We start from the raw sequence: 12,965 nt of genomic DNA on the forward strand, positions 1-12,965 counted from the left end.
TGTTTCTGTTCTTGAAGCTCCGTGTAGAAAGAGTCCTTAGGGTTAGAATGCTATTGTGGGTGATAAAATTTTGCTTGGCCTTTGGGCATATAAGGTGAACATTTTACAACAAAAGTTTACAACTATAGATAACACAGCATCTGATCAATGTCAACACACTTGGCGTTTAAGGCTAATCCACATTGGAAAAACAATCATCTCCAGGATGAAGATCAAAAATCTTAACACAGTGTCACCTGTCTGAGTTGCTAGAAAAGATTTATTTAAAAATCGATCCATAGGATGTGTTTTCACATTTGTCAGTTTCTTTCCACTTGCGCGCTAGAGGGAGGCACTTTAAGAGTTATTAACTGTCATTCTAGGAATAAAAGACACTGAGTTTCAGCAGTGATTGGTAAATAGGGCAGGGAATTAAAATGAAATTGGATTAAAAAGAAAGTAAAAAAAATCACTGAATTAGAAAATTTCACCAAATCTTGTAGATCATTAATTTCTGATTTGAATAACTTCATTCTTAAACAACAACAACAACAACAAAAACCTAGTAGTTATCACCCACCCATGCCCAAATAAGTGAATATACTACAGCTTCTGATGTTAAGGTATCATGGTTTTGCTGTTTGGGCTTGTAAGGGATTTTAAATATTGACAAGTACTTTGAGTTATGTTTCGAGTAAAATTTCAAAATGTTGTATTATGCATAGGTTCCAAAGTGTCAGAAAAACCGAAAAGTCGAATAAAACATATTAGAAGAGCTTAGGAAACCGTATAAAAATTAAAAGGCTAAAAAAACCACTCCGTTTTAAACGTGTAAAAATAAATCGAATTGGTTCGCGGGACTCGAATGACTTTTTTTTTTTCTTTTAGATAGTTGGTATGTACTGAACCCGGCACAACACCAAGTAGGTCCTGGTACACACTAAGGAATATCCAACCAGGTAAATACAGCAGGGTGATGAGGCCCATGAAATTGAGTGGGTAGTGAGAATAGTCCCAGGAGCAAGCGCCGCACGAGCGGAGGCCCAGGCCCCGGCACAGCTCCCACGCGTAGAGGAAGGTCACGTAGACGGGCACCGCTTCCAGGTGCTCCAGCCGCGGCTCCAGTGCAGGTGGAAGTAGAGTTTCTCCACCACGAAGCTGCAGCTGCCCTACAGAAAGGAGGACCAGAGCGACGTGTGGCCGCTGGTCGGCCCGTCTGCCTGCCCAAGAAAGTGAAGAGGATCTCATCCCAAAAGCCGTGCGTTCCGAAGAAGAGAAAGCGGAGCGGGTCCGGCAGCCCCCGAGCGGGGCTCCCCGACGCCCCCGGTGCCTCGGCGGTCGTCGCCGGCCACCTGCGCCCGGAGCGGCGGGGGCGCGCGCGGCCAAGGCTGGGGCCGCTGCTCGGGCGGCCCCGGTGCCGCAGGCGCAGGAAGCGCTTCGGGAGCACTGGGCCGCGGGAGAGCGCCAGCACGTCCTGCAGTCCCGCAGCCCCAGCGCAGCGGCCCCGCACCGCCGCGCCGGTCCGCCGCGCAGGCCGAGCCGCAGCGCCTGGCCGCCGGGGTCTGCAGCGCCACGCGGGCCGACGGGGAGGCCGGAGAACTGAAGACGGAGGCGCTGGGGCAGCGCGGCCGGCAGGCAGACCTTCTCCGGGGCGAAGCGGGTGAGCGAGTGCAGCAGGCGGCGGCGGGCGAGGAGAACCCCAGCCTGCGGAGGTCCGGGCTGCGAGCGAGGCGTCCCGGGCATCCCGTGCGTCCCGTACTAGCAGAGTCGCTCCAGGCGGGCAGCGCGGCGCCGGCGGCCGGCGCTTCAGCAGTGGACAGCGGCTCCGGGCGGCTGGCGGCAGCCTCGCGCCCCCGCCCGCCCGCCCCTCCGCGCCCGCATCGCCGCGTGCGTGGAGCTGCGGGGCCGCGCCGCCGAGGCCCCCGGGGGAGCGCAGGGAGCTCCGTCCCGGCCGCGGCCCGATGGCAGCCGGAGCCCTAGTGTCCGGGAAACGCGCGGCCGCCCAGCCCGCGGAGCCCCCCGCGCAGCGCCCCCCTCCCCCCGCGCCCTGCCCTCCGGCCCGGTGGGTGCAGCCGGAGCCCTAGTGTCCGGGAGACGCGCGGCCGCCCAGCCCGCGGAGCACCCCCGCGCAGCACCCCCCGCCCCGCGCCCTGCCCTCCGGCCCGGGTGGGTGCAGCCGGAGCCCTAGTGTCCGGGAGACGCGCGGCCGCCCAGCCCGCGGAGCACCCCCGCGCAGCGCCCCCCTCCCCCCGCGCCCTGCCCTCCGGCCCGGTGGGTGCAGCCGGAGCCCTAGTGTCCGGGAGACGCGCGGCCGCCCAGCCCGCGGAGCACCCCCGCGCAGCACCCCCCGCCCCGCGCCCTGCCCTCCGGCCCGGGTGGGTGCAGCCGGAGCCCTAGTGTCCGGGAGACGCGCGGCCGCCCAGCCCGCGGAGCACCCCCGCGCAGCACCCCCCGCCCCGCGCCCTGCCCTCCGGCCCGCGTGGGTGCAGCCGGAGCCCTAGTGTCCGGGAGACGCGCGGCCGCCCAGCCCGCGGAGCCCCCCGCGCAGCCCCACCCCCCGCGCCCTGCCCTCCGGCCCGGGTGGGTGCAGCCGGCCGCGCCCGCGCTCCCTCCGCGCGGCCCACGGAGGAGTGGAGGCGAGGACCGCTGCGAACCCCGTCGCCGCCGCCGCCCCGCCCCGCCGCCTCTGCCGCCGGCTCCTGAAGCGGAGAGCGAGCAGTGACGCCCTTCCCGGCCTCCCCGTGCTCCCCTCCGGCTCGCCCTCTCCCGCCTTCGCCGGGCCCCCCTCCCGCTCCGCCCTCCGCGCAGAGGCCCGCGGGGTCCCGGCGAGGAAGCCCGGCCGCGCCTCTCCGCCCTCCTCCTGGGACGGCGTCGGCGGGGGAGGCAGGAGCGGAGAAACCCCCACCAGGGGTGACCCGAGCTGCGCCGGCTGCGCGGGGGCCCGGCACTCCCGGGAGCGCGGAACCAGGGCCGGGCCCGCTGGCGAGGCGGAGGGCCTCGCGCCACACGCCAGAGGCCGGGCCGGGCCCAGGCTGCGGTGCTGTGTATTTAATGTTCTGATTCAAAGCCGGCCGTGTCCCAGGCACGAAGAATAAACACGAGACTCCGTGCCGCACCCCAGCATCCGAAATGTCCCCTGGTTCACTTTTTCACTCTCTCTCCCCGACAAGCCTGTTTTCCTAGGTTAGTCTGCTAGGGGCCAAGACAGAGATTCAAAGCTCCCCACCCCCCACCTCCCACCCCCGAATTATGAAATGATCTGAGGCCAGTTGGGTTGGACGTTGCTCTGGCTGCCGCGGAGGCTCTTGTCAGGAATAGCACCCTTGAGGGATCCCTGGGTGGCTCAGCGGTTTGGCGCCTGCCTTCAGCCCAGGGCATGATCCTGGGGTCCCGGGATCGAGTCCTGCGTCGGGCTCCCTGCATGGAGCCTGCTTCTCCTCTGCCTGTGTCTCTGCCTCTTACACCCCAGTGCTGCTTTTTCTCCTTGCAGAACTAGATCATCCCAGAGATGAAGACTGAGAGTGAGATTTTTTAATTAATTAATTAATTAATTAATTAATCTATTTAAGGTAAAATGAGAGAATCTAGAACTTTGGTGTGTTGGGGGCTGCGCTTCTTTTTAAGATTTTATTTATTCATGAGAGACAGACAGAGGGGTAGAGACACAGGCAGAGGGAGAAGCAGGCTCCATGCAGGGAGCCTGACGTGGGACTCGATCCCAGGTCTCCAGGATCAGGCCCTGGGCTGAAGGCAGCACTAAACTGCTGAGCCACCGGAGCTGCCCTATTATAAACTTTCTTAAAGATGCAAGGAAAACCTTGAAAGATCTAATTTGATAGTTCAGACTAGTTCATCTCAGGGAATGTAGGAAAATCTTTTGGATTAAACACAAAAATTGGTATCTTCTATTTCTGTATTTTTAGCCTCCACACTTAACAAAATTTCAATTTTGTGTACCATACATGTCTTATGAATTATATTGGTATAATAAGACATGTATAAAATTTATGCATGTATAGTACATGCATGTTCTAAACACGCTAATTTTTTAAAATTAGGGAATGTATAATAAAAAGCTTGTGTCTCACCACTGCTGTCAATGTATTGCTCTGCTAAGTGGGGAGTGGGTTAGATTACTAAAAATCTCAATGTTCTAGGTCCTTTTTTTGAATCTGTTTCTCATTTATTCCGGGAGAAGTAATGCAAAATAGAAATTAACAGTTATAAGTCTGGGGATCCCTGGGTGGCGCAGCGGTTTGGCGCCTGCCTTTGGCCCAGGGCGTGATCCTGGAGACCCAGGATCGAATCCCACATCGGGCTCCCGGTGCATGGAGCCTGCTTCTCCCTCTGCCTGTGTCTCTGCCTCTCTCTCTCTCTGTAACTATCATAAATAAATAAAAATTAAAAAAAAAAAAACAGTTATAAGTCCGTAGTAGAAAAAGCAGCTATTACCTGTTATTCTATATTTCTTTTTATATTTTTGTTGTGGCCTCGCCTTAGTTATGCCACTTCAAAATGTATGAAACACTAACTTTTTTAAAAAGTAGACCAAAAGGATAAAAGGAAAAGTTTTTAAAAAGGCATGAAACAAGGGGCAAGGAAGCTATTCATTATATAACTTGCTATTATTAATTATTTACACTCATTGCCTCATTTTAAAAAAAGTGAATATCTTCTACCATTCTGAAAAGCTAGCCCACCAATGATACCAATCTTTGTTTCTGCCTTATCTTCACATTGTTCTTTTGTTTTAAACACTTCATTGCTGGGTTTCCAAATGGAAAACTGAAGCACGGCTTTGCTGATCCATGATGATTTTATAATTTACAATGGTTGCATCAGAATCTCCATGATCATAAAATGCTTAAAAGCATTTCTGTGTTGGTCTTGACTACTACAAACATTAGGTTGCAAAGATCCACCTGTTTAAAGCAGCAACTTGCTGGGAGTTGGTGGTCATAAGGGTGAGGGGAATTTAAAAATAGGAAACAGGAATCTGCAATAAAATAACATGAGTTGAGACTCCCTAGGTTAGAAAGTAGCCATTCAAAGGATGTTTTGAAGCATTGTTCTTCCATGGAAAAGACAGTCTTCTTTGTCCTCAGAAGCTGTGAAGCTGTCTCAGTAACCACCTGTAGAGATGTAACCATTCTGGACTGGCCAGGTTGAGCTGTGTAGCTAGTGTGACCAGGGAGAGATCTGCTAATTAGGAGAAGGGTCCTCTGGAGGATTATGATAATCTTCAGTGAGTTGTTGTCTAGTGAATATGGGGTCATGGTTATAGTCTTTTATATGTGCGGAATGCCTGAGACCTTTCATTGCACACCAGAAGAACAAAGGAAAGTGAGGGGAGAGTACAGCATTTAGAAGAAAGCTTAAGGGAATTTCACTAGGGTAAAGCATGAATGTAATGACAGAAGAAAACAGTAAAAGGCAGCAGCCACATTAACACTAGATATAAAAACTTTCTTATTATAGATCAAATTATACCCATACACCCCCCTCCTATATACTATAATCATCAAACTAAGAACACCCGCTCCAAGGCTTGCAATTGCTGAATGCTAGCTCCCTAAAAAATACTACCAAAATAGCCTGTTGCTAAGGCAAAACTGAGTTTGTTGCTTACCATGGTAAGTAAGCTTTCTTCCTTGACAAAGTTTTAATAGCATCTTGGAGCAGGAAGGACAACGTTGGACTATTTAAGTGGTTTTTGGGTTTGAGTCTAAAATGGGTCTTTCAATACAAGGGCTTGATTAGAATTAGCTAATGATTATGATAAACTAGTTTTGGATTGGTGGACATAAGATGAGTGTCTTGAGGTGAGTGTTTCAAAAAGCATTGAGAATCAATAAACATTATGCTCCAGAGCTTCCTAGAATAAAAAAGTTGTGTTGATGAAGACAATAGAAGTCATGTTAATGAAGACAGCCAAACAATAATGTCATGGCCACGTAGACAATAAGCTTTAGAGATGTCTGATCTTGGATTCACACAATCGAATAGTGAGGACCAGTTTGGAATCTGAGGAGAATACTTTGAGTAAGGACAGGTAAAGGTAACAAAGAAGCAAGGCTGACATTGAGTTTAGCTAAAATGATGCTCATCCTTAGTGTGTGTGGAGGGCAGGGGAAGGGAGAGAGAGATTGATTGACAGTTCCATAAAAACAGCCGTGTAAAATATTTGTCTGCATACGTCTACAGTTTCATTTACTTTACCTATACTCTTCTTTTCCTTTTTTCTTTTTAAAAATTTTATTTATTTATTTGACAGAGATAAAAAAAAGAGAGAGAGTGAGAGCACAAGTAGGGGTGGAGGTGGTGGGTAGCAGGAGAGAGAGAAGCAGGGTCCGCATGGAGCAGGGAGCCTGATGTGGAGCTCCATCCCAGGGTCCCTGAGCCGGAGGCAGACACTTAACTGACTGAGCCACCGAGGCGCCCTAAGGAACAGATTTTGAATAAATTCTTTAAATTCACAACACTTAAAGAAAAACCAAAAGAGCACCAAGCTATTTTGGAAAATCTTGCTTAAAATTTTCACTTTGAGCAATATTCAAATCAGAAACACTCCCTTTGTGCAATTTCTGCCTGCCTGCCAGTGACTCACCTTCAGTGCGCAAGGAGAGGATTTCCCCTCCCTAGTTAATTCCATTATGTTTTCAGAGGAAGGAGTTTATTTTGAATAAAACTACTTGGTTGAGGTTTATGGGTGAGAGGTCATCACTGTCAATGGATACTACTTAATGCGCACCTACATGTCAGCTGTGCACTTCACATAGATTTTTTTTTTTTTAAATTTCCATCTATTTATGATAGTCACAGAGAGAGAGAGAGAGAGAGAGAGGCAGAGACACAGGCAGAGGGAGAAGCAGGCTCCATGCTCCGGGAGCCCGATGTGGGATTCGATCCCGGGTCTCCAGGATCGCGCCCTGGGCCAAAGGCAGGCGCCAAACCGCTGCGCTACCCAGGGATCCCGCACTTCACATAGATTATCAGTAATTCCTACAACGTTCTCTTATTTTTTTGAACAGATATTGAAACTGGGGCTCAGAAAAGTTACTTGCTCAAGGTCTTAGCTAATAAGTCCAATGCCAACAATGAAGTCATTTCTACTTGACATCACAGCTCATTTGCCACACACTGTGTTGTCTCTTATGTTCTTGTATTAAAGCCACCTTGAATGAGTTGAAGTTGCAGATTTAATAAAAAAGATCATTCTGTTTATAGTTCTAATGGGCTTTCCTTTAAGAATCCCTAACCCCTCCCCAGCTACTCCATCCCTTTGGCTATCATTTTAATCATTAACCTATGCAATCTTTCACATCCTTTTGTTGTTACTGTTCAGTACACTTATTTATTGTGCCACACTTTCCCCCTTCTGCGTTTCATGACAAATTAGTAATGGCTCTTTATTTGTACAAATGGGGCTGTCTGGAAGGGCTCGCTGTTTGGTGTGGAATAGAAGATAGAGCTCAGATAACAGGAAAATAAGTATGGAATGCAAATGTATTCCTGTGCGCTGTTGGGACATGTCTCTAGATATCGAAGTTCAGCAAAATCACATCCTGCTATTCCAGTTAACACATCTATTTGTGGCTGTCATAACCTAAAAACTTAGGAATGCTTCCGTGCAGAGACTTAACCAATAGATTTGCATGTGTTCATCTAGTTACCCAAGTCCACTCATTTTTTTGAAGATTTTACTTATTCATGAGAGACACAGAGAGAGAGACAGAGACAGAGACTCAGGGAGAGGGAGAAGCATGCTCCACGCAGGGAGCCTGACGTGGGACTCGATCCCAGGTCCCCAGGATCACACCCCAGGCGGAAGGCGGCACTAAACCGCTGAGCCACCCGGGCTGCCACCCAAGTCCACTTGTATCTGGTCTCCAAAACCTAAGTACATATTATATTTCAGCATCTTCCGTATGAATCATACATGGCATTCTCATTCTAGAATGTATATGGGGCATTTCTCTCTTTCTAGGGTAGTAAAGGTAATATATTTTATAGTTTAACACCTAGTTATGGTACTTCTTAATTTTTTTTCAGTCATTATCCATTTTGTCCTCAATCTTGTGACAAACAGCTATTTTTCTAATTCATACTTAACAAGTAAAACGAAAATGCAACTTGGCAAAACTCACACGCTGGTAATGGCAGAGTTGTTTCTCATTTAAAATCTAAAAATTCCTTCTTCCAGACTACACTCCCTATCTTACAAAATGTCTCCAGCCCACTGGAGGGTTCTAAGCACCCACCCTAGCTGTGTGAAACAAGCTTACTGATCAGGGCTCAGAAGAGAGGAGTTATTTTCACTTGAATTCCAGAAGGAAATGAAGGAGGCCTGAGTCAGTCCTGTTGGCCAAGAGCCTGGATTTCTTAGGCCCTCTGTGGAGGATGCAGTTTCTAGAACTCACTATATTCATTGGCTTCTTTAGCTAAGTTGCTGGTTCTATTTCCTGCCACCTGGTGATTACTTAGTGGTTTTCTTCCTTTAACTGTAGTTATTTGGCCTGACCTGTGTGACTGTTTCTTCTGTGAATGGTCGTGTTGGTGACATATTGCTTTCCTCTGAGATTACGACTGCCACAACTCTTGCTTTAGAGAATATATATTTCTTATATTTATATCCTATATGAATTTTATTTATAATAACTAAATATAAATATATGTTTAAATATATTTTTCTTCAACACACAGTTATGGAACACTTATGTGCAATATTTTGTGCTATATCTTGGACATAAAAAATGAATATAACAAAGTCTACTCCTCTTGAAGTTTCAAGTATAGCTTACTACAAAAGATATGCTTGTCTATTGAATGATTTGGAAATAAATATATGTAGAAAGTAAAAGAAGTACACATCCCCCGTGATACCACCACCCATAGATAACCACTGTTAATATTTTGGTATGTAGGCTTTCAACAATATTCTAGTATCACCAAAAAGAAGATTATATTATGCATTCCTTTTATAATTTATAATTGCTCTTGTCACTTATTGGTGATTAGGGAGCATCTTTTCATTTGATAATCTGCTACATCATGGGTATGACGACAATAGATTCCTTTGTAGAGATATCCCATAGTTTGTTTAGCCAATCCCCAATTTTTAGCTGGTTAGGTTGTTTCAAAAGTTTTGCTGCTATAAACTTTTATGCGACAAGCATTTCCTTAATTATCTTCTTCATGTAGCCATGTTTATTTACCTAGACCACATACCCTTAAAGTTTAAATAGAGAATCAAACTTATATACATTTTAAGGCTTTGGCTCTCTCTCTCTTTCTCTTTCATATAAATAAAAATCTCAAAACAAAAAAAAGGAGACATACACAAAAAGGAGATCATTCAACTTCTGTGGATTCTAATGTTGATTTAAATGAGCTACTGTTTGGACATTCTTGACCTTCATTGATTACATTGTATATAAATGAAATCTAGTAGTATTGATATGAACTAGTCGTGATAATAACCAGAGCGAAAAACTAACTGAGCTCCAAACAAGTTTTTCTTCCATCTCTTCATCCTTTCCTCTTGCTAAGGAAGTCTAGGGAGGAGAACACTTCTTTCTTTCTTACTACCAGTCTGCCTAAATCCTATTCTGAACCTCTTTCCTAGCAATCTTTTTGTAGAAAATTATGGTGCTGAAGGGCAGAAGGGAAGAAGAAAGGGGAAACATATGCGAATGTAGAGAGCAGTTGTGACTGTGTCTGGCCTTCCAACTGTTCCTTACTCTCACATACATGGCAGACATAATTATTGCTGCATGTTTTCCCATTAAGTCCAGAGTTTGCCTTGGAATCTCATTCAACAGAATGATACAAGAAGATATCATCAGTCAACAGAAGTTGGCAAGAAAATGAATCATACATGGCATTCTCATTCTAGAATGTACATGGGGCATTTATCTCTTTCTGGGGTAAATTAGATATATGATAATTTGCATTTATATACATACATTCTCATGTTTGGGGTAATTGTTTATTCTTTAAAAGTTCTCTTCCTGGTAAGCAAATCCTCACAGTAGGATTTTTTGAGGTCAATTTCCTAGAACATTTAAAAAACTATTTATTTACTTCAGAGAGAGAGTATGAACAGGAAGGGGGTGCAGAGGGAGAAGGTAGAGGGAGAAGCAGGCTCCCTGCTCAGCAGAGATCCCAATGTAGGGCTCCATCTCAGGACCCTAGGATCATGACCAGAGCTGAAGGCAGACTCTTACTGGACTGAGCCACCCAGGTGTTCCCTTTCCTAGTACATTAATGTGTTATTGTTTGAGTTACACATGACTATTTTTTTAATATTACATGACATGAGGTGAGTTCTTTTTTGTGTTTAAGGCTAAAAAAATCATTGTTTGGAGCCAGAATAAACACTTTGCAAAGAAATGGGTTAGAATTTGTATTCTTAAACTGAGTTTCAACAAAACTATTAGAATATTCAGTATTTATTTTATAGTAAGGATCTAGGCTCAGTCAATACTGTTATATATACACATTTTTTTTTGCCTTTGCATACTACTTTATTTTTTTTTAATTTTTATTTATTTATGATAGTCACAGAGAGAGAGAGAGAGAGAGAGGCAGAGACACAGGCAGAGGGAGAAGCAGGCTCCATGCACCAGGAGCCCGACGTGGGATTTGATACCGGGTCTCCAAGATTGCTACCTGGGCCAAAGGCAGGTGCTAAACCGCTGCGCCACCCAGGGATCCCATGCATACTACTTTATAGTCTACAAAGTGCTCTCATGCTTGTTTTCTCATTGGTTCCCTGAAATAATGTGTGATAGGCTAAGAAGTACCATTTATTGCTAGGGAAATTCCAAAATAGTAAATTGTATTTCAAAATAGGTTAAAATAACTCTTGGAGAGGCGGAGCCCAAGCCTAGATGATTTTTTAATCTAGCTTTTATTTAATTTAAAAACAATTCACATTGTATGTGAACTATTCTTAGATAAAAAAGAACTACTATTTTCCTATGGTCAATATTTATAAGATACAGAAAGTTATGCAGAGAAAATTTCCCTCTGACATTTGTCCTCCACCCACCCATTTTCCTTTTGGGGCAATATCATTAGGTTAGTATTAGTTAGTTGGCTGTCTATGCAGAGATATTCTATGCATATACTAGTGAATAGAAGTCTCCTCTACCATTTTTTATGCTGACGCTAATATACTATACATTTTATTCTGTACCTTACTTGTTTCACCTATTAACTCTGCACATAAATCATTCCAGATCTATGCATAAAGAATTAATCTTCAATTTTTATTTGAAACAACTAAGTAGTGCATTGATTGAGTGATTCACTATTGATCAAACCAGGCCCTTACCAGTGAGGATTTAAATAGTTTAAAATCTTTCATCATGGTAAAAATGTTACAATATATACAAACATACATGGCCAACAGACTGCATGAAAAGTTGTTCAACATCATTCATCTGGGAAATGCAAATCAAAACCATAATGAAAAAAAAAAACCATAATGAGATATCACCTTACATGTATCAGAATGGCTAAAATTAAAAAGACAAGAAAACAAGTGTTGATAAGGATGTGGATAAAAAGGAACACTTGTATACTGTTGGTGGGAATATAAAGTGGGACAGCCACTGTGGAAAATAGTACAGAGCTTCCTCAAAAAATTAAGATGGAAATATGATACGATCCAATAATTCCACTGTTAGATATTTACCCCAAAGGAAATGTAAACACTAATTTGAAAAGATATATATGCATCGCTATGTTTCCTGCAGCATTATTTACAATAGTCAAGATATGGAAGCAACCTAAGTGTCCATCAATAGGACACTTATCAAAAGATAAGAAAGAAGGAAGATATCACACACACACACACACACACACACACAGACACACACACAGAGGAATATTATGCAGCCATAAAAAGGATAAGATCATGCCTTCAGAGACAAGAAGGATGGACCTAGCAGGTATTATGCTGAGTGAAATAAGGTAGACTGATAAAGACAAATACCATGGTTTCACTCACACGTGGAATCCAAAAGAAAACTACAAAAAAAGAATAAACAAACAAAAAAATGCAGAATCGGGACGATAAATACAAAGAACAAACTGATGGTTGACAGAGAGGAGGTGGGAGCGAGGTGCAGGGAGTGGGAGATACAGGTTTGCAGTTAGGGAATGAATAAGTCAGAGGAATAAAAGGCACAGCATAAGGAATATAGTCCATGATACTGCAATAGCCTTGTGTGGCAACCTGTCGGCCAAGTCCTCCACGCTCTTCTTCGGGAACGCCTTCATCGTGTCAGCCATCCCCATCTGGCTGTATTGGCAAATTTGGCATATGGATCTCATTCAGTCGGCCATGCTCTACAGTGTGATGACCCTCGTAAGCACTTACCTGGTGGCTTTCGCATACAAAAACGTGAAATTTGTTCTCAAACACAAAGTAGCACAGAAGAGGGAGGATGCTGTTTCCAAAGAAGTGACTCGAAAACTCTCTGAAGCTGATAACAGAAAGATGTCTCGAAAGGAAAAAGATGAAAGAATTTTGTGGAAGAAGAATGAAGTTGCTGATTATGAAGCTACAACATTTTCCATCTTCTATTCCTGGTCACCCAATTCCTGGTCTTGGTCATTGTTGCCTTCTTCTTTATATTGAAGAACTTCAACCCAACGGTGAACTATATTTTGTCCATAAGTGCTTCATCAGGCCTCATCCCCTTCTGTCTACTGGCTCCAAGTAGACTGTACCGGCTTTGGCCCCTGGCTTTGTATCTATGGGTGGCCTGTGGTATATGGAAAAGTAACAGGGTGGTCAGAATGAGAGACACACAAGATGTTTTTATAGTCTGCAGTTGGAGGGTTTGAAAAACCCAACCAAATTTAATTCAGTATTTGTCTATTGGCTCTTTTTTGACAGATTGTTGAAATTAAATGAATTGAAAGGAAAAAAAATAGCTGTACTTGTGGTGAACATAGCATAAAAATGACATTTT

At 45.1% G+C, this 12,965-nt stretch overlaps 2 pseudogenes; one reads left to right on the forward strand and one right to left on the reverse strand.

The window, feature by feature from the left end:
- Positions 1-863: 863 nt before the first annotated feature.
- LOC112641975 (transmembrane protein 229A-like) lies at positions 864-12,267 on the reverse strand (annotated as a pseudogene).
- On the forward strand, positions 12,199-12,924 carry LOC112642964 (translocon-associated protein subunit gamma-like; annotated as a pseudogene).
- Positions 12,925-12,965: the final 41 nt, after the last annotated feature.

Source organism: Canis lupus, chromosome 13 (genome assembly GCF_003254725.2).
Source record: "Canis lupus dingo isolate Sandy chromosome 13, ASM325472v2, whole genome shotgun sequence".
Taxonomy (NCBI): Eukaryota; Metazoa; Chordata; class Mammalia; order Carnivora; family Canidae; genus Canis; species Canis lupus.